Below are 21,612 nucleotides of genomic sequence, written 5' to 3'. Positions count from 1 at the left end.
GTGATTGGGCCTAGAGTGCGAAGCCATTTAGCACCCAAGACAGTGTCACAACCACCCATGTTAATTGCAAACATGTGGGTCTTTAGGTGGTAATATCCCATCTAAAGTTTGATATTTTCACAGCGGCCTTCACATTTCATTGTCCCCCCATCAGCATTCTGGACCTGGAAATTAGAGACTGCCCTGAAAAAACAATGAACAATTTCGGCGACTCGCTGATGGATAAAGTTATGAGTTCTGCCATTATCAATCAATACTACTACAGGGTGATGTTTAATAAAGCCTCTGATTGTGAGAGTTTGGGGTGTAGAAGTGCCTGCTGATGCATGTAGTGAGATAACTGGTTCCTCTAGGAGTTCATTGTTCTGTTGGGTTTCCTCAACTTCGTCCTCTGGTCCCTCAAGGGGTGGGGCTTCCTCAGATGGGCTGTGATCAGTAACATCAATTTGAAATAATTCGGGTTCCTTTGATCCAGGTGGATCATACAGGTCAAAGTACAGGTGACTTCAGTACAAAGGCTCAAAAATCAAAGTGCTTGAAAGTTTCTCAAACTAGGCTCAGGTTGTAGATCTCATCTTTCTAATTCCAACGACATAGACGACACTCAATTCTGAGTCTGTATGAAGGAGTTAGGAGCAATCAAAGTTCAAGGTTGACTTGGGTGATTGGGCAGGCTTAAGGAGGGAACAATTTTGCCAAATCCTGGCCACCAGATTCCGTCCAACCTAGGTTGGACTCTCGGCGAAATTATCAAATAGATAAAAGTTCTCATACAGTTAATTTTCGAATTTTCCAAAAAACACCCAGTTTGTTTTAAATAACAAGAAATTAAAAAATATAAATAATAATAGTCTGGCAGGCCATGAACCCTGTTGGACCCACACCCTCATATCAAATTAAATATTATTAAAGGGGGTCAGCGTTGTGGCCCCGCCGACCCCGTCGTTCCATAAAAAACATGCATTGCAAATGATATAACATATATATGATATGTTAATCCAACATGCCATATATATAATGGATCCAATACATTCGACCAGCGGAGCTTAAGGGGCGGGCCACCCAAGGCAGACCCAAACCCATCAACAATTAAATGTGGCCTAGCTAATATGTTAAATGCAGGTCTTTTAAAATAATTCGTATTAAAAAAAAGGAGGAGTCGGGGTTTGACCACCTGACCTCCTCCACCCAATTCGGGATTTCAAACCAATCCATCTACAACAACTTTGTTGAACAATCCACCCAACACATTTGATTTAAACCTTCATTCATTTGAGTGCCCAAAAGGAGGCCAGGAGCGGGAACACATTTCTATGCAGGTGGAACCATGAGCAGTGCAGAGAGGGGGCCAGAATCATGATCTGAGCAATTTCTCTAGGGGCCAGATTTTCACTTTGTCAGTTTTCGACAAATTTTATATGGTTTCAGCATTTCTCGATGCCACGAACTCAACAGTGTTGTCCATTTCTCCATCAGAGATCTGTAATTTTCGGGCTTCTTCAATTTTTGAGGTATAAGGTTGTCATTTTTACTTTTGATGTACTTTCATTATTTTGCCATCTAATGAAAACAGGGCCTCCCCACTAATTCAAGCAAGGACCAGAGACGTAGTCCCTCCTGGATGAACTCCAATATCAATCATGTGTCTTCTATGTGTGACTTGCTATTATTCTCTTCCTCTTCTTTATGCGCTTGTAATTTCATGGTTAAATGCAAGCTTAATATGTAATTCTTTAATGCATCACAAGGAAAATATTTTTTGGGATCAAGTGGTATCAGAGCTGGTCTTTGTAGATGTGAATTGCATGTTTGTATGCTAACAAGAAACGGGCTCTAAAGAGGCGAAGGGAAACTAAAGCCTTTCGATCCCAAAGCAGGGTGTGCACATCGAAGGAGAAACATGGTAGATGAAGAGGCTCGTTATGAAGAGGAGCTCAATTTCCGCAAAACCTTCTATACAATGGCAGAAAATGTCGGTCAATTGCTTTCAAGGATGGAGAAAGTAGAATGGAGAAAGGTAGAAGAACAAGGTTTAGTGCATGGAAATGGTGGAGAATAACCCCCTCCTTCTCCTTCCACAAGTGAAAGTTCTTCTTCCTCTCATCACCATCATCATAGAAATTCAAGGGATGCATCTAAGAAACCTTTCTTTAAATTACATGTCAAATTTGATCTTCCCATGTATAACAGGGAAGTAATGCATAAAAGCTTAATAACTAGATTAGGCAGATTGAGATCTACTATAGGATTCAACAGATCGAAGAGGACAAGGAAAATATTCAGTTGGCCTCTCTTCGGCTGAGTGGCACTGCTCTCGTCTGGTGGGAGAGAAAATTGTGAAGAAGTAAGAGTGTGGGTAACCTTCTTTCCTCATAGCCTAGTTTCATTTCTGCATTAAAAGAACAATTTTATCCCTTGCGTTATAAGCAAAAAGCCTTAATAGATTGGCAATACTTAAGGCAAGGCAGAGGTCAAGATGTTAAAATATTTACCGAGGAGTTTAGAAAACAAGCACTTAATTTCGGCATTGCACTTGACCCACCTGAAGTAGTAACTAAATATATTGGATCATTACATAGTTACATTAGACATTCATTATTATTGTTTGAACCTACTACCATTGACTCGGCCAGTGTAAAGACCATTCATCTAGAAAACAGGGGAACACATGGACAAGATGACCACCCAAAGAGAACCGCAACAGCCAAGAGAAGGGGAGAAAGACCCTCTTGTACAAATTCTGAGAAAGAGGGGCATGACGAAGAAAATTGCTGGAAGTTGCACCCTGAGCTGATATCTGAAAGGAATGACAAAAAGGGGAAGCAGAAGGCCATCACCACCATGCAGGAAAACCAAGATTCCGAGTCAGAGGAAGATGAGAAGGTCACAGCTGCAGGATGAGGTAGTACCATTGACTTGGGGTTCGATTCTGGTGATGAAATGATGTTTGCAGCCCTTGGGATAGCGGCAGGAGGACCCATAGATTTGGGGTCTGATTTCGGTAATGAATCAAGGATTTCAACTGACATAACGAAAAGGGCACTCCCTGCAGTAGGACTCCAAGAACTTGAGGAGATCAACCACCACATCCAAGCAGAGAATGTTGAGCTAAGGAGGCTTCTACATGAGGCAAGGGAAGAAAAACAAATATTACTACGCCAATTGCAAGCCAAGGATGAGGCCTTGGAAAAGCGACAGCATAGCTATCTAGAGGTAAAAAGCAATTCTCTAATTTCATATGATTTTCATGATGATGAATTCGCCGATTTTGAAAAACATACTATAGGGATTGGTGTTTGGTCAATTTAGTGTCCTAAATTGCTTTACATAAATTATCAATCCGGGTATCATAAACTAATGAAGTGTTGTGCACTTTTGTGCTAGATGACCCTTCTTACTTTGTTGTTTTTATGTTTTATGTTGTTTTGGGGGTTTTTGGGTCCTTTAATCCCTAATGATGCACAATGTAACTATCAAAATCTTAAATCTAACTTCTGTAAGGACTGCTAAAAATCTAAATGAGAAACAAAAGAGCTTAAGGAAGACTTGAGAGCAAAGTTTAAGCAAGAAATGAAAACAGAGTTTCTATTCATATTTTTATCATTATTCCCAAATCATGATCTTAAAAACTGAAAGTGAAATTGCAACTAGTGTCTAATCTATCATAGAAACAAAGCTAAAGGAAATACTTAATTACCCTGCCTCTCAATTTTGGGAGAATATCTCCTTGTGATGACATTTGAGGATTTATGTACTTCATTATTCTAAGAGAAAATAAATGCAGGAATGCAGAAAAGACTCATTGCATGAATGAAGTATTCAACCACTTAGTTTAAGATAAGATATCAACTAGAAGGGCTCTTCAGAAACATTCAATAACACCATGAGTCAATAAACTAGCAATAAAATGACAAGAACAGTAATGGCACTGATCAGTCTATTTTAAAATTGAAAGACTAGTAAAGTAGTAGATGAAATAAACTAAATTATACTACTAAATTTTAACTTCTAACCGCTGATAAAAATTATAAAGAAATTAAGAAAGAAGAAACTATTCTGCACTAAAAGAAGCTATTCTGTGTTAGTGAGAAAATGATAAAAGTTACATTATAAACAAGGTTAGTACCAAAATGATTATGAACACTGTGATGAATTTACAGTTTAACTAGAAAAGACAAAACAAAATGAAATAAAACCTCATTCAGCGCAGGGACCTCTACAACTGATCAGGTTATGCGTGCTTAATCAATCTCCAAGAAACTCTTTTAGATATCCATAAAACACACAGTCTTCATATTAAAAATAGGGAAATAAGTTTCAAAATTACAAAGCGGTAAGTCTATGCTTAATACATGAGGAAATTCGAACTCCTTTCGAGTCCTTTACAACTGATATTTAAAGAAAAATCCTAATTGTCCTTTGAGAGAATTTAGCTACAGGTGGTCCACGTATTACAACAGTTCTGCGTGAATGGATTGATTAGCTACAAGTGACTTTAAGTCAGCAAGGTAGTTGCATGAAACAGTTATCACCGGTGGCTGATTCAAGTAAATGCTACAACAGAAGCTGTCGGATTTATTAAATAGCCACAAAGAATGGACACAGAGTCCTATTGCCTTCGGGTTTCTTCATTTGAATCCACCTTTGACTGTGGTCTTGAGCTAGTTTCTTTGTCGATTTGGATTGGTTGACTAGGATAGGATCCATGTCGTGAACATTCCAGAGATGCCCATGTGGCTGGTTTCATCGTTTGACACCTGTAACCTGTTGAAGCATGAAGGTAGCTGCGGAACAGTTGATTAGCTGCATAATAGGTTGCGTTCCGTAGCTAAAAGACAAAAATTTATTCAAACAATAAAGCATAAAAGTATAACATGTAAATCACTAAATGTCATCCTTAAGGCAATATATACTGGTCATTGATGATGAGAATGCATTTTCTTCATGGAAAAACAAAGGAAAGGGATGAGAAGAGTTGCTAGGGAAAGAGTAGTTTTGAGGCTCAACAATTGGATCCAAACTATTGAAGAAGATGGGGTATCAGGGAAAGGGCCTCGGCATCAAAGGCCAAGGCATCGTAAACCCCATCAAAGTCGAGGAATTGCCACATCATGCAAGACTCAGATACGCCAGAAAGGAAATGGGAGAAAGCTCCAATATAGCTAGTAACCAGCCAACAACAGACGATGAAACTCTTTCCTCACAACCCAGTGATAGTGAGGGCTCCATGAACACTTATCGGAGGAACACCAGGGGAAAGCGCCCCAAGGCAGCCCTGAAAGTTTGGAGGAAAAATAATCATTGTAGTCATTGCAACAAAGAGGGACACCAACAAACCACGTGTCCGATGCTCCATGCTCTGGAAACATCGCTAGAGGAGCCAAAAGGTGAACATGTTCAACATATGAATCCACCCCATTCACGATGGTCTGCTTTATTAAGTTGGTCTTTTTAGAGGTAGTAGCTTGTTATGGCCACCATTATAAGTCATACGTTGCAAGTAAATGTAAAAGTGATGGTTTGTTTCCCATCACTTCAAAACGCAATGATGATATTTTGGCCTTTCCTTATTAGTAGTTGAGGTATTGATTACTTTTTATGTAATCCTTGGCCATGGAGTGTGTGCTATGAACTCTTGGCAAGGAAGGGTTGTTGAGTCATGTGTGGTGTGCATGATTGCAAAAGATGTACTAGTTTCACGTGTAGGTGATTGAAAGTGTGGATTGAAAAGGACACAAACAATGTGCTAAGCGTAAATGCTTTTGGGGTCCAAAAGCTCTTTAGTGGGGAGGAATGATCTAGGTGGATCGTACAGGTGACTTCAGTACAAAGGCTCAAAAATCAAAGTGCTCGAAAGTTTCTTGATCTAGGTTCATGTTGTATATCTCTTCTTTCTGATTCTAATGGCGCAGACGACACTCAATTCCGAGTCCGTATGAAGGAGTTAGGATCAATCAAAGTTCAGGGTTGACTTAGGTGACTCGGTAGGCTTAAGGAGGGAAATTTTTTGCCAAAACCCGGCCACCGGATTCTGGCCAACCTAGGCCGGATTTCACATGAAATTGTCGAACGGATAAAAGCACTCCTATGGTCAATTTTTGAATTGTCCAAAAACACATAATTTGTTTTAAATAACAAGAAATTAAAAAAATATATAATAATAGTATGGCGGGCCATGACCCCCGCCAGACCCGCACCCTCATATCAAATGAAATATTATTAAAGGGGGTCAGGGTCGTGGCCCCACCGACACCGCCATTCCATATGGAACATGCACTACAAATAATGTAACATATATATGATTATATGTTAATCCAACATGACATATATATAATGGCTTCAATACATTTGACCGACGGAGGTTAAGGGGCGGGCCACCCAATCCAAACCTGACCCCATCAAAAATTAAATGTGGCCCAACTAATATGTTAAATGCGGGTCTTTTAAAATGGTTCGTGTTGAAAAAAAGGAGTCGGGGTTTGACCACCCGACCTCCTCCACCCAATTCGGGATTTCAAACTAATCCATCTACAACAACTTTGTTGAACAATCTGCCCAATGCATTTTATTTAAACCTTCATTCATTTGAGTGCCCAAAAGGAGGCCAGGAGGAGGCACACATTGCTATGCAGGTGGAACCATGAGCAGTGTAGAGATGGGGCTAGAACCATGATTTGAGCAATTTCTCTAGGGGACCAGATTTTCACTTTGTCAATTTTTAACAAATTTTATATGGTTTCAGCATTTCTCGACGCCACGAACTCAACAATGCTGTCCGTTTCTCCATCAGAGATCTGCAATTTTCGATCTTCTTCAATTTTGGAGGTATAAGGTCATCATTTTGACTTTTGATATACTTTCATTATTTTTCCATCTAATGAAAACAGGGCCTCCCCACTAATTTGAGTAGGGCCCAGAGATGTAGTCCCTCCTGGACGAACTCAAATATAAATCTTGTGTCTTCTATGTGTGACTTGTGATTCTTCTCTTCGTCTTATTTTTATGCACTTGTAATGTCATGGTTAAATGCAAGCTTAATATGTAATTCTTTAATGCATCACAAGGAAAATATTTTTTGGGATCATCCTTTCATTTATGCCCGAGGGAGTATTTGTCATCACAGTAGTAGCACAATCCTTATTTTCTTCTTTCAGCCATTTCTACTGGAGACACCTTTTGAACCTTAAGTGTCTAGGTAGGGCCCTGAGCCTGGGTGGGGCGTCCCTTGGCTATGAAATTTGGACGAGGAGACTAGACAGCTAAAGCACGTTCCACTTTGATAGCCTTGTTGCAAGCATCGATCCATGTAGGAGGGTGGTGCATCCGGACATGTGCTTGGATGGCTTCTTTGAGGCCACTTATAAAACATTCCAAGTAGAATTCATCTCCTAGACTGTTTGTACAGAAGGCCAATGTCTCAAAGGCTGCAATGTATTCTTTTATTGTGCCTGTCTGTCAGAGCTTAGTAAGACGACCCAAAAACTTACATTCTTTTTCAAAGTGGTTACAAAGAGATCTTGTGAACACTTTCCAAGTTATGTTCTTGGGATAACATTTTTTATGATAATGCCACCATTGTCATCTCTCTTGGTCCAAGTAAAGGGCTCCCACACGTAGTTTAGTTTGATCATCCCAGATATCATTCAGAATGAAATATTATTCCATTTGTGCTACCCATACTGTCGGATTAGAGCCATCAAATTTATACACGTCCATCTTGGGTGGTTGAGTGTGGGAATGTTGGTGATTTCCATGGAAGTGAATATGATGTCTAGATTCTCCTTCCAGGTCATCATCACTACCATTTGCCTCTCGATGCAACCCCGACGCACTCGATTTTGATTTATTTATTTTTCCACTCTGAATGGTTTTTTACTCCCCACTTATCAATACTACAATTGCCAAATTCCCGAAAACATGATCCTACCCAATGTCCTGCGAGAATCGCCCCAGGCTATAGGAGCCACAAGCCTCACTACACAAATGGTCAGATCTACCTGTGAAACCCCCAACTACTGAATGTGAGTTGGACTGCGGTGGCGACAGAACCCCAACTGCTAGGTACTATGGCAGTAGAACCTCAACTGGTGGATCTGATTGTTGCTACGGCGATAGAACCCCAACTGTTAGATCTAATCTGGAAAATAAGATAATGGGCAATCTTCAGAGAGTGGAGGGAACTATGGTCTCAAAGGAGTGTCAGGTGCTACAAATCGCAATATACATAAGGGTCCAACAATAGTACTCGGCCTAGTCTTTCAGGGCACTAACTAAGGAGGATCAACCATACCCTTGGTTGTACTACCTGACTACCCTATCGTACGTGCCAGTAATCTCCCCGAGTGTTGTTCTCGGTGTACTGTAGTAGCAAGATGGCCGACAGTTTAGCTAAGGCGAGGCTTTAGGTGAGCCTAGAGGGCTTTCTATATACCTAGAGGGTACGTGGAAGGAAGTCCGTGCGCGGTGTTGTCTAATGTGCTACTACTTGAAGGGGTACCCACAGGGGTTACAAGGGAGTCCAACAAGCATGACCACCTCTTGTATTTCTTGCGTTCATGCCTCCCAAAATCCATAGGTTTATGCGCTCAATGATAGATCCTGTGGTTTAAAGATGTCAGAACACATCTCTAGCCTAAAAAAAATTCTGCAAAAAATGGAGGTACCACCGGCCCTAGAAAGTGCTCTAATCCCACTTGTTATGCTCTTCACCTATGAGAAGATTCCAGAATACCAAATATGCACAAAAATACAACCCACAACACATAAAAAAATGAGAAAAACGACAAATATTTTATTATTCAGAGATGAAAGCAATGTTCACTTGCCTCTTCGAGGGGGCAACCTCCAGTAGGGCAGATCTCGATTACAAAATAACACACGACATTCCACAATGGGGAGTCTCTATCCTTTATATAGGATTCATACATAAAATACCATGGGTCATTACCATGGTTCTCTCAATACAATATATCTAATACCATGCCCCATTTGTAACTAACTGTGGTCCCTTTCTTAAATGCGGGTCAACCACTTACAATTATTAATACAGGCTTTATTGACTCTTTAACTAACTATAACTATGACTTGACCCTATTACATAAATAGAGGGGTTAGGGTTGGACCCTAACATATGGTGGTTGATTTACTATTTTCTTGGATGAAAAATGAATTTAATTAGTCATTTAATTAAAAGAGGGAAAATAATTAATTGGAGAAAAATACTGAAAGTGACTTGAGTGAAATGAAATAAAATAAAAAGTCACTTAAAATAAAGTCAAGGGAGGAACTTCTAGAATAATATTAAAATAATAAAATAAGATGCTTGTAGAGGATTGGGGATCAATCTTTGGAGTCTTTAAAAGGAGGAAGAGGGCATCATTTGGGACATCTTAAATTTATGCATGGTCTTATGTGAGAGGCTTGAGAACCTAGTCCGCTACTCTAGTAGCCCCAGGATGGAAGCCCTTAGATGATTCAATGTGAGAGGGATAGAAACCATTTCTCCCCTTGGTGGATTCATTTAGAATTCACGGGAGTAGTATGAGTTTATCTTTATTTTGGAGGTCGATGCAATATTGTTGCATATTTCTTGAGAGGCCATCGCCTCAACCATTCCAGTTCTTGTATCAACATATTTTACATATTAATAAAATAAGGTTGAGTTCTTCTGCATGATTATTTTGTCTATTCTTCAGTTGCAGATTATGTTTCTTGCTTTTCCATGGAATTTGTGGTTTAATTTGTGCAAATTACTTATGGAGATAATGACTTAAATTCCTGAAGAAAATTTTCTACAAAAAATAAATTTGGAACATTACAAAACATTATCATTTGATATGTGGTTAGAGAAGTCGCTTTGCATTCTTTTAGATATCATAGAAACTTAAGAGTTATTTTCGATCATAGTCAACCATAAGTGGTTCTTTTTTGTTTTGCTCCATAATCATCACTCAAATATTTATAATTGAAAATACTGTTTAGTCTATTTTAACTTCTACCCATCTTTATATTTTTCATGCTTCAATATAAGAGAATGATGTCGATAACGTTTTACTAATATTTCCCCTGGATAATAGTTTCATATGAATAAAATATGATTTAATGTATGTATGTATGATTCAATGCATTTGTTTCTCATTCCCGCAAAGAAGTGAGGAACAGTTAAAGAAATGCCAAAATTCTAAGCAAAATGCTAAAGAAGACTCTTGGAGGGATCGAATACTTGTTAATTACCTTGTATCCTCAATTGTTGCCAAAGGGTTATGCAAAGTCATAAAGAAAGAAAAGAAAGAAGGAATAGCCAGGATATATTCGAATCTTGAAGTTTTCATCAAGGAAATGGGATTAGAGTTGAATGGAAGGTGGGTAAGGTCTAATTGCATCGTGTATATTCCTTTATTTACCAATGAGATAAAGATTCTACCCATATTTTTACTAGAGTGTTTAATTTGAAATTAGCAATTTACCCACTTTGGAGAAGAGACACAAGTTTTCACAATAAAAGCAACAATGTTTGTTCACTTACAAACAACTCCAATCCAGAGAATGTTTCAATGTTATGGGTTACAAAACTTGTTTTCAGTGTTGAGATATTTGATGAGTCCCATTTTTCCACCCCCATTTTTGAACTCTTTTTTATTCCTTTTGACTACATTCACATGAGTTTCTTTTGGGATTGATTGAAATATTCCCATTAGACCTATTTATTGCAAGACATCTAATCTTGATGTGGTTAAGTAAATAAGGCTATCAATAATGGACCTGTACATGGTCTAATTTATTTTTGGAGACTCATCATCCTTACTGAGCTTGCATCCTATTGTTATAGGAGTGCTCACAGGTGCACAACTTTCCATTCTAAACTTTTTTAATATTTCTTTGAGGTACTTGTTTTGAAATATAAATATGAATTTTTTTTATTAATGAACCTGCCAACCAAGAAAGAAAGACAATTACCCCAACATAGACATTTCAAACGCCTTATGTATGTTAGTTGCAAAACTTTTTCTCATAGAGTTAGCATCAGTTCCAAAATTTATTTCATCCACCTAGACAATAATCATTAGCAAGTTATACGTTTTAGTCTTGATGAACATATTACTATTTGCTTCCCCTCTCTTGAAGCCTTGTTGTTGAATATATTTATCCAATCTAGAGTACTAGGCCCTAAGTGTCTGTTTTGAACCATACCAGGATTTCTTCAATATTTAAACATAATCTTGTCTTCTTATAGATGAAATCTTTTTGACTACTCAACATATACTTCTCCTTGTAGTTCACCATTTAAAAATGCTGATTTTACATCCATTTGATAAACTTTAAACCCATAAAATATTGCAAAGGTCAATAACATCCAAAGTTTGGATACTAGAGAAAATGTTTCTTTGAAGTCCACACCTTCAACTTGTGCATATACTTTACATAAAAGTCTTGCTTTGTTCCTTACTACTTTTCCAACTTATTCAAGTTATTTTTGTAGACCCACTTGATTCCAATCACATTTTTTCCCTAAGGTCTTGGAAGATACTCCCGTGTATCATTCTTCTCAATCTGCTCTAGTTCTTCATTCATAGCCCTAACCCAATGATCATATTTAATGGCCTAAGTAGAGTTTGAAGGTTCCATCAGGAATAGTGGATCTAAGTCATCATGGCTTGTTGTGTTGACAAACATCTTTCTATCTTGAATTCCTTATTCCTTATCTCCAAGAATTTGGATATTGGGATTATTGTTTTGTACATACTTGGACAGGATTTTTGGACACAATGGCTCACCTTATTCTCTTTGTTCTTCATCATGCTCTTCCTTATGATTTTCTTCTTCCCATGCTTCTTGGTAGATAATTGGTTTTGGTTAGGTTCAAGGAAACACTTCATCTATTCCTAAATCAATGCATTCAACAACATTTTGTATCCTTTTTTTGTAACATTTGTATCCCTTGATTCTATATGCATATCCAAGAAAATTCTTCATCGGATTCGGAATGAAATTTCCCTAAATTGTGTTCATTTATCTTAATATAACATTTTCTTCTAAACACTTTGAAATGTTTGAAAGTGGTTGGTCTATTTTTCCATAGTTCATAAGGTGTTTTAGTATATTTTACCCTTTTTTGAGATCTATTTAATATATAGATTGTCGTGTAAACAACTTCTCCTCAAAATCTTTTTGGCAACTAAGCTTCAAAGAACATGGTTTTGACCATTTCTTGTATTATTTGATTTTCTTTTAGCCACTCCATTCTTCTGTGGAGTTCTTGTAACAATTTGTTGTCTTATAATTCCACGGTGTTCAAAAAAGATGTTGAGTTCATTATAAGTGAACTCACCTCCTCTATCAGTTCTCAGGCATTTTATGTTTAGATCGGTTTCATTTTCAACTAAAACCTTGAAAGCTTTGAATTTTTTGAAAGCCTTATATCTTTCTCTAAGGAAGGTAACCCATTTTGTTCTTGTATAATCATCAATGATTAACATAAAATACCTTTAACCTTTCAGTGTTTCAGTCCTGGATGATCCAAAGAGGTATATGTGGATGCGTTCTAGAAGCCTGAATGTAGAATATTATTTTATTTTGAAGAAGACCCTGATTTGTTTTCCATATTGGCATGCCTTACAGATGGCATTGTGTGTTTTTGATATCTTCGACATGTCCTTCATGGGTTGTGTTTTTGTAACCTTTACTAGATTATCAAAACTGATGTGTCCCAATCCTTTGTGCCACAGCCAACTCCCTTCTATCTTTCCCGTATAACAATTTCTCCTTCTACTCCATCAATAATGTACACATTTCTTAACGTTCTGTTAGCCTTTTCCACCATCTTTCACATATCAAAATTTCTAATTTCACATCTTTTGGTATTGAAAGTAAGATCATACCCTTCATCACACATTTGATTGACACTCAAGAGATTGTGTTTCATTCCTTCCACATACAAAATGTTTGAGCCTTAGTTCTTCCATTATCTATGATGACTGTGCCTTTCCCAACTATTCTTGCAGATGCATTGTTACAAAGTATTACCTTGTCTCCATCCTCTTCCTTTAGTTTAATGAATTTAATCTAATTGCCTGTCATATGTCTTGAACATCCATTACCAACATACCATTCGTTTTCTTGTTTTTGGGAATAGAACATAAGACAACATCTTCCTACTTCTTTTGTTAATTTTTCCATGTTGTTGGACTTTTAAGGGGACATTCTTCCTCGCCTTGGATTTGAGACCTATTTAGACTACTTTTGCAATCCCATACTTTGTGCCCATAGTTGTTTCATATATAGAATTGAATGTAATTCAATAGAGGAAAAACATGATTTCCTTTTATAATGCCACTTTCATACGTTCCTTTAGATTTGCTGCTTAAATAATTGTTCATGGGTCTTTGAAGAAATTATTTCCTTCCGTAATTTTTTCTTTCATAGGCTCTATAATCAACTACTTTATGACAAAAAATTATTACATGAGTAGTAGTATCCATAAAATAATTTTTGTTACGTGGATGAATATTGGTTGCTGAAAGGAATAACTTTGTTGAATCTACTTTGCCTACTTTCTTTACCATAACTTTGTTGATCCTTAGTTGTATTGGTGCCTTTTAACACATTTTCATGGTTTTCATATTCTCCTTTTTCTGATTCTTTTGAATCTCTCTTATCTTTTTATGAATGACTCAACCCCGTTTTGATGAAAGAATATTCATGACTTTACTATCCCTTTAAATTTTTATTGAGTGCACTAACATCGTTGGTGGGTTCCCTACATGCCTTTTCTATTTTTTTCGAACTTGACTCTCCTATGGATTTCTTTGGGTTCTCTTCATAACCAAGGCCTGCCTTTATTAATGGAGATATATGATAGTTGATTATGTGATCTAATGAATTAGTACCTTTTATTATCCTCAAATCTTGATTTAGTTGATCTGAGACTTTTTCTATATCGTTTCTCAAAAAGACAATTTCTTTCTCCAAATTCTCACAATGTTATTCCTTTTCTTTCAACTGCTTTGAAAAATATCATTTATTATTTTGATTTATTCTAGTTCAATTTTCAGAAGAATTATTGAATCTACATCACATCCTTTATCCTTGTATCCTCGCGGTTTTTGTTCTAATTGATTTTCCTTAGTTATCTTAACTCTTCCAAGACACTTGTGAGTTCTCCATCAAAATCCACTTCCGCTTCATAATATTTAGCCCCTCTCATCATTAGACATGAATTCATCACTTTCATAATAAATATCTTCTTTGGAGTACAAACCTTTCTTTTTGACATATCCTTTTCTTTTATGAGACTTGTTTTTTTTTATCATCACTATCATTTGATTTTGCATAAGGAAATTTAGATGCATAGTGACCTATTATACACACTCAAAAAAATTGATTGGAATCTTACCATTGAACTTTCCAGATCCCTTTTTCAACTTTCTTAAAAATTGGGCTTCCTCTTCGTCTAATTCATAACTAGAGTCTTCATGGATCTTTTTCTTGTTTCTTTCTTTAGCTGCTTCAAATGCGGCTTCACTTAATATTTCCTTCTCCTTGTCTATTCTCATTTCATATGTAGTGAGAGTTCCATGAAGAGTGTCCATATTCATATTTTGAAGGTCTGATAATTCCTCAATAACTAAAACTTTTGGATTAAATCTTGAGGGAAGGGATCTTAATATTTTGTGAACAACTTCAGATTCCTTAACTATCTCACCAAGACCTCTGATAGTGTTGAATATCCCATCTACACAAAGAAATAAATGCCACAACATTCTCATATTCATCCATTTTCAAAATTTTGAACTAACTTCTATAAGTTTGTAGCTTAGCCTTCTTTACTTTTCCATCTCCTTCATAACTGCTTTGAAGCTTGTCCCAAATTTCTTTGGCTAATTTGCATAGAATTACTTTGACAAATTATATGTCTGATAGTCCACTTAATATGGCACTTTTTTCCATTTAATTATTTGTATAAAGTACTTGATCATTTTCATTAGTTGGAGGAGTTGCAAGCACCTGATAACCATTTTCAACAACCATCTAGACATCAATACCAAGAGACATAATGTAGATCATTCTTATTTTCCAAAAGGCATAATTTGATTCATCAAATAGTGGAGCCTTTCTTGAATAATATCCCTTATAATTGGTCATGTTCCTTTGTTACCTACCTTCCAATGATTAATTGTTCCTAAAGGAACCTGCTCTGATACCAATTTTTGGAAATATAGGTATACTGGAGGGGAGGTGAATCAATATATTTCAATATTCAAATAATTTCAATCACAATAACAAAGAACACAATATATATTAATAAAATTATTATATTATCAATTGATTTTGTAGGCACCAACCTATAGGATATATCTACCCCGTCTACACTATATTGTAAGCACCAACCTGTCAAATCCCTTTTTCATGCAATTACAAACTTGGATCCATTTTTCTCTCCTCCCATATTTCTTCTGCTTCTTCCCTTTACTCACCGGATAGCACAAAATCCTTATACATTTCTTCTGCACTCAACCTACTACTCCGTTCATACTAAATTCTCATGTTTCTATGCCACAAAGCCACTTCTACATCATAGAACCAATTCTAACATGACTCACATGTTCCACACTACTACACTACTTCACATTGTTCTCTCTAACTCATTTATACTAGACTAGATCGTCAATTCATGGCATGTATGACATATAATATGAATTAATTTTCATATTCCCTTGACTCGTGGGTTTTATTTTCATCCACATAACCTTTTAATATCATTCTGTTGTTTAAGACATTTTAACATATCTAGATCCATATCCACTTAGTTGTAATGTTTTGTTGGACATCTACACTTCCTTTGCTAGCTCCAAGTGCTTTAGCACCAGCACTTTGTGACCCAAGGCTAGGACCATAGGTCAAGGCTGAGTGCTTAAGCCCCAGGGGTACTAAGTCCCGTAGCTGTGAAAATCACACAATGTTAAATAATCGCCAACTTCTAAAACGTGTCCATTGATCTGATTAAAATTGAAGATGAAGAAATCGCTGTGGGGCCCCCTCAACTATTTGAACCTTAACAAGGGGGTTCACTTTTTTGTACTATGTGAAATTAAATATCTGTTAAATTTTTAAAGCACATCACATGATATGATCAAATATAAGGATTTAGAAGTCACTTTTCCTATTTGAACTTTAACAAGGGGGGACCAGTTTGTTTGTCCTATGTGGTTTACTACCATGCAACATGGTGCCACATGAGGTTAGTTGTGCCCCCACTGTGTCATGAACATGTGCTGTCTAATTGCATCCAAAGTTACCATGTCATGTCCACATCATTTCCATATAACTTTCTTCCACTTGTCATGCCATGTCCCCACCACGTTATTGCCATCGTACATGTCTACCACTTGTCATGCCACACCACTACCACATCATTGTTTAGGGTTTATTTAACTGTAAGTGTGTCCGTTGTGGCTACTTGTATGTCTTTGGGATCCTGTGTTACAACAATGGTCAGGCCAAAAACAAAACCACCTTAGTCCTCCCATAGTATTGGAACCCTCCTAAGTGGTTTTGGGTTTTGAGGCAAGGGGCCCCACAATGGATTTGGGCCATTTATCATTAATGAGTGGGATTATTTTACCTCCAATTACAACCTCCCCCCTCCCACCCTCCATCCAAAGGTACCAACTCCAATCCCCATAACCATTGAAGATGAACCCATGCAATAATAATCTGGAAACGTTAGGGAGAAGACTACCTCATCTCAAACTAGTCACTCTCTTCAAGCTTTTTTAACTCTTAGTTTTTATGACTTATTTCCTTTTTTGTAGCTTATTGGAATGTATACCAACATAGATACAAATTCTAGCACTTGTCTTTAGTATATTAATCTATAGACTATATTTTTCTAAAAGGAAAATGTGACTGCCAAAACTTTTCTTTAGCCTATTTTGGTATGAATGGGCTAAATGCTGATATTTTTAGTAAGGTATGGTCATGAGGCTTCACATTGTTAACCAACATATTATCACATTCATTCATAAAGGGAGTTTTAAAATTGTGAAAAATAGAGTTAGTATATTGTAGTTATTTGGGGGGGGGGTGGGAGAACTAGGAGGTTAATAGGTATTGAGAGGTATAAAAAGGAATATTTAGTAAAAATGTGTGTTATTTTTTTTTAAATATATATGGGCAGCAGGGTTCAACAAAATTATTTTAGGAGGTTTTTATCAATATCTAGTGAGATTAAATGTTATTTTTTAATATTCCATGAATGTAGGTGCTATGATACACATTAATTATATAGAGACCCCATAGATGTGGTTTCCATTTTAAGAAACCTGATCCAAACATGAATATTATATATTTTGTATTATACTAATATAGAGCACTCGCAATCTACAAAATGACAATAATAACAACAACATTTAATCAAATTATATTTAAAATTAATTAATTAAACAATAAAATAAAATATTAAGTAAGGGATGGGAGGTGTGTAAGGAGGGGAGGTGATTTATTTTACTACAGGAGTAATAGACATAACCTTCTCTTAGAAGCTCGGATACACCACCAATAACTAGGAAAAGGCACATGCCTTGCTCTAGGGAATCTCTATACTATTCTCACTTTGTATGGGTAATCTAATTTTATAGGAGACTCCAAAATCACCATGGGACACATGCATTATGGCACTTTCCCCCTTGATACTCAACTCTAGAAAATATTTCAACATATGTGATCAAGATTGGAATTCCTCCTAGAGGTAAGTTATTTTCATATTCTCTACTCCAATAACTCCACAACAGATGAATTAGTTTCCTAAGAATTGGGGCACCCCACTGTAACCTTGTGAATCAAATAAAAGTGTCATTTTGAATAATTCCTTGATGACCATTTGGAAGCCCAGTTAGCAATGACATTGGAGATTTTGATTGATTACAGACTTCAGCTCCAACACATTGAGGATGAATTGGGTTTCCTTCAGTTTGGTTAAATCTATATGCAGGTCAAATTTTGTCTCATTTTAGGGGTGTTTTACAAAGTGTCTATAATATCGTTTCCTTGGTTTGATATAGATTAATTATGGAAAAACACATTTTGGATGTTGACTAAAATGATGTTTTTTCTGAAAACTAATATAACTGCATTAAGTTGATCTTTATATAACTTTTTTGTGCTTGCATGCACAAATTTTACTTAATATAATTTTCCATAATATATATATATCTCTCTCTCTCTCTCTCTCTCTCTCTCTCTCTCTCTCTCTATATATATATATATATATATAAGATCACTCATAAAAATATCTTATGTTTATTTACTCTATACTCTTAAACACTTAATATCTATGTAGAAGACAAAACTTATATATTGAAGTTCAATGCTACCACTATTTATAATCATTCATGAAAAAAAATTGAAACTGTTAAATTAATAATCATTAAAAACAAATTACTTATGAAAATAAATAAAAAAATATTATTATTATAATTATTTTAAAATATAAAAAACATAGGGAAAAACATCTTACCCTTTTCCAACACATTTTAATTTTTACTCAACCTCTTCACCTTCAACCATCTAATACATCACAAATTTTACATTAATGTAATGGTTATCTTATGTAATTATCCACTGACTAGTTATAGACCTCAAACATTCCACCCATCCATGGACCAAACTGCTCTAATACTCTCAACAATGGGTCACCCCAGAGCAAGGACCATAACTTCATGAGGGTAAAAACCCACCTTGAGAAAACTGCAATCATGTAGATAGTGTCAAACAGGTACTAGGCCAAGTGTCAAGTCTAGTAGCCACCCTAACTACAATCCTACATCCCCCACCTATAGAAGTTGTTGTGACAACACCTCCAAAAATCTCTGTAAACATAAAAATTTTGGACCCCCTACATCAAGCCTAAGCTTCGGCCCCATTAGGCCCTTCCCGAAGTTTCTTCAGTGTCAATAAATCCGAGGGAATTCCAAATTTTGCCTAAATTAAACCAAGTCACAACTCCATGAGATAAAACTAGGTCGCATAATCGCAACGTGACTATAGCATATACCTGCGACCAAGACAACCCTTGCGACCTTGGTGACCCGCTCGTTGCAAGGTCGCAAAGTCGCACTTCTGACCGCCTATATTCCACATGACCTTGCAACCTCATGACCTCGCGACCCCATGACCCCCGCGACCTTCCAAGTTGCAAAGTCACCTAGTTACAGCCAGGAACGCTTGCGACCACACGACCATGCGACTCCGTGACTCACAAGGTCGCAAGGTCACATTTCCTATTCACATCTTCCAACGCAACTTTACGACCCCTAAGTCTCAAGCAACCCTTGAGTCACAAGGTCGCACTTTACACCCTCACGACCCTTACGACCTCCGCACATGCGATGATTTTATAAATAGGAGGGCACCCTGGTCGCATTTTACAGAGCTCTGTTGGTCGCACCAGAAGGCATAAATCCCTCCAACTGACTTTGCGCGCACGTTTGATTCTGGTAAGTAACGGTCGCCCCTCCTACAATGATTATTTTCATCCAAATGGCATACACTGCATCCCCTGACCTCCGGCTTACCTCCTGCCCTAGGGTTTAGCTCTTTACTTAGCTCTCCTCCCCGGTTGTGCCCCATAAGTCACCCTGGCCTTCCCCTACTCGTTCACTCTTCCTTACACCTGATCCTCCTGCGTAGGTCAAGAAACCAAAGTCTTACCTTTTTTAAAGTGACCCAGGTCCCCTAAGTCATCTAGAGGCCTCCTTTCGGACAATCTGAACCTTAGTCGTACGCCCCGCAGCCGCGATATCCTTCCTTTCGTGACTTTGTGATTCCGTAACCTTGCGACTTCCCTTTCCCGAAACCTCACAACTTCCCTTTCCCGTGACCTCGCGACTCCTCTTTCCCCATGACCTCATACCATTGTGACCCATAGTTTTCCCCTTCGCATCTCGACCTCACGGTCGCACCTGACCTGTGGCCTTAGATGCACTATATCAGATATCTTGCGACTCCCTCATTCCCTCGACCTCCCTTTCACTAGCTAAGTTTTCTTTTGGTATTTTTAGTTTATGGTTATGCCCTCTCTCTCATCGTGGGATTTCATTTTTGACATGCTAGGTGATGTCGAGCTCGAGTGCATATCCATTTCCTCTTTTGAAGATGAGATGGGTCATCCAACTACTAGAACAACTCAATGTGCATTGGGAAGTGGGACATGGGAAACAGATCTAGACGAATGGCTGACTATCTTCGCAGATATGACATGCAACATAAGTAAGGCCACCAGGCTCTCCTTGTATGAGATCTACAAAGAATTTGCTAAGAGCGATATCCCGGAGACACAAGAGGACTTTCACGTATATATCAACGTTAAAAAGTCAAGGTTACATAAAGTGGCGGCTCATCCACCAATATTCTTGTGCGTTGAAGTCATCGAATGGGTTTTACAGTGCACAAGCACAGAAGACTGGATGATTAGTGTTACAGGGAAAAGTGTCTATATAGAGCTGCTCTATCCCACTAAGGTGTGATAGCTACCTTAGAAAAAAACAAAGTAAAGCTACTTTCATTTTTTCTTTATGAAGTATAGATGAGAGAAGAACAAAGAAGACCAACCTCTGTCTTGCGCTAATCTCCTAGTTCGATTCCTCTCTCTCCTGATAGTCTTTCGCTACTTGTTCCCTTGCACACCCAGCTTCACAAAGTACCTGTAAGATCACAGTAGCATAGCACTATACAAGAACATGGATCTATAATCATAAACAATCTAGGATCAGATGTAAATTGACCATACAAATGCATAAAACATAAATTACACAAGAGTATGGAGAAAAACTTGAATAGCTTTTATTGATAAACAAGAAAGAGCCAAGGGGAGTTACAACCAGTTGTTCTGACCCAGCATCATCCTCTCAGCAAAGAAGCCCCTCTTCACCTCATACAAAGCTTAGATCACCCAACAATCTGATGTTGTCTCAAAAAACCAACAGCAATTCCTTACAATATGCAAAATTCTAGCCTCTGGATCTCTGGGATGAGGGATCCATATATAGATATCTGTAAGGGAGATGAGTCAACTTGTGATTTGATTAGTGTCCTCCCTCTGATAGTTCTTGCTTCCACTTGGAGATTGATGATCTCTTACTCATCCTTGGTTGAATTCAGAGAGGCAAGTGTCACAGGATAAGTTTCTGGAAGCTTCCATGCCTCTCCACCTCGCGGAATGACAATGCCATTTGTCACTTCTCGCCCATTGCACCCCATAGAAGGGCTTTTTGAAATTCAACACACCCACACAGTGTATTTAGGTGCAATGCAACGCACTCTGCCTATGGAGTAGGTGAAATGATCCTGTTTTGACCAGTTCTGAGCAGTTTTTCATGGAGAACTTCTGGGAGGAGCTGTAATCAGTTGACCTTGTTCCTTTAGGGGTTAGAAAAACACTTTTAGGGACTTAGGAGCCCTTGGTTTATGGACATTTTATGCTTGGGGTTGCAGTGCCCAAAAATTTCTATAACAGTTGCGCCCTAAAGCATGAGGTCGTTAATCTTTTTGATGTCAGGTGAAATGCTTTATTATGAGGATCCGAAGTTCTTTCAAGCTGGGAGGAGACATGTAATA

The sequence above is a fragment of the Pinus tabuliformis genome, chromosome 1_2, assembly GCF_031772625.1.
Source record: "Pinus tabuliformis cultivar Carrire ecotype Pingquan chromosome 1_2, CPIR1, whole genome shotgun sequence".
NCBI lineage: Eukaryota > Viridiplantae > Streptophyta > Pinopsida > Pinales > Pinaceae > Pinus > Pinus tabuliformis.
Note: the sequence above shows the minus strand (reverse complement) of the source record.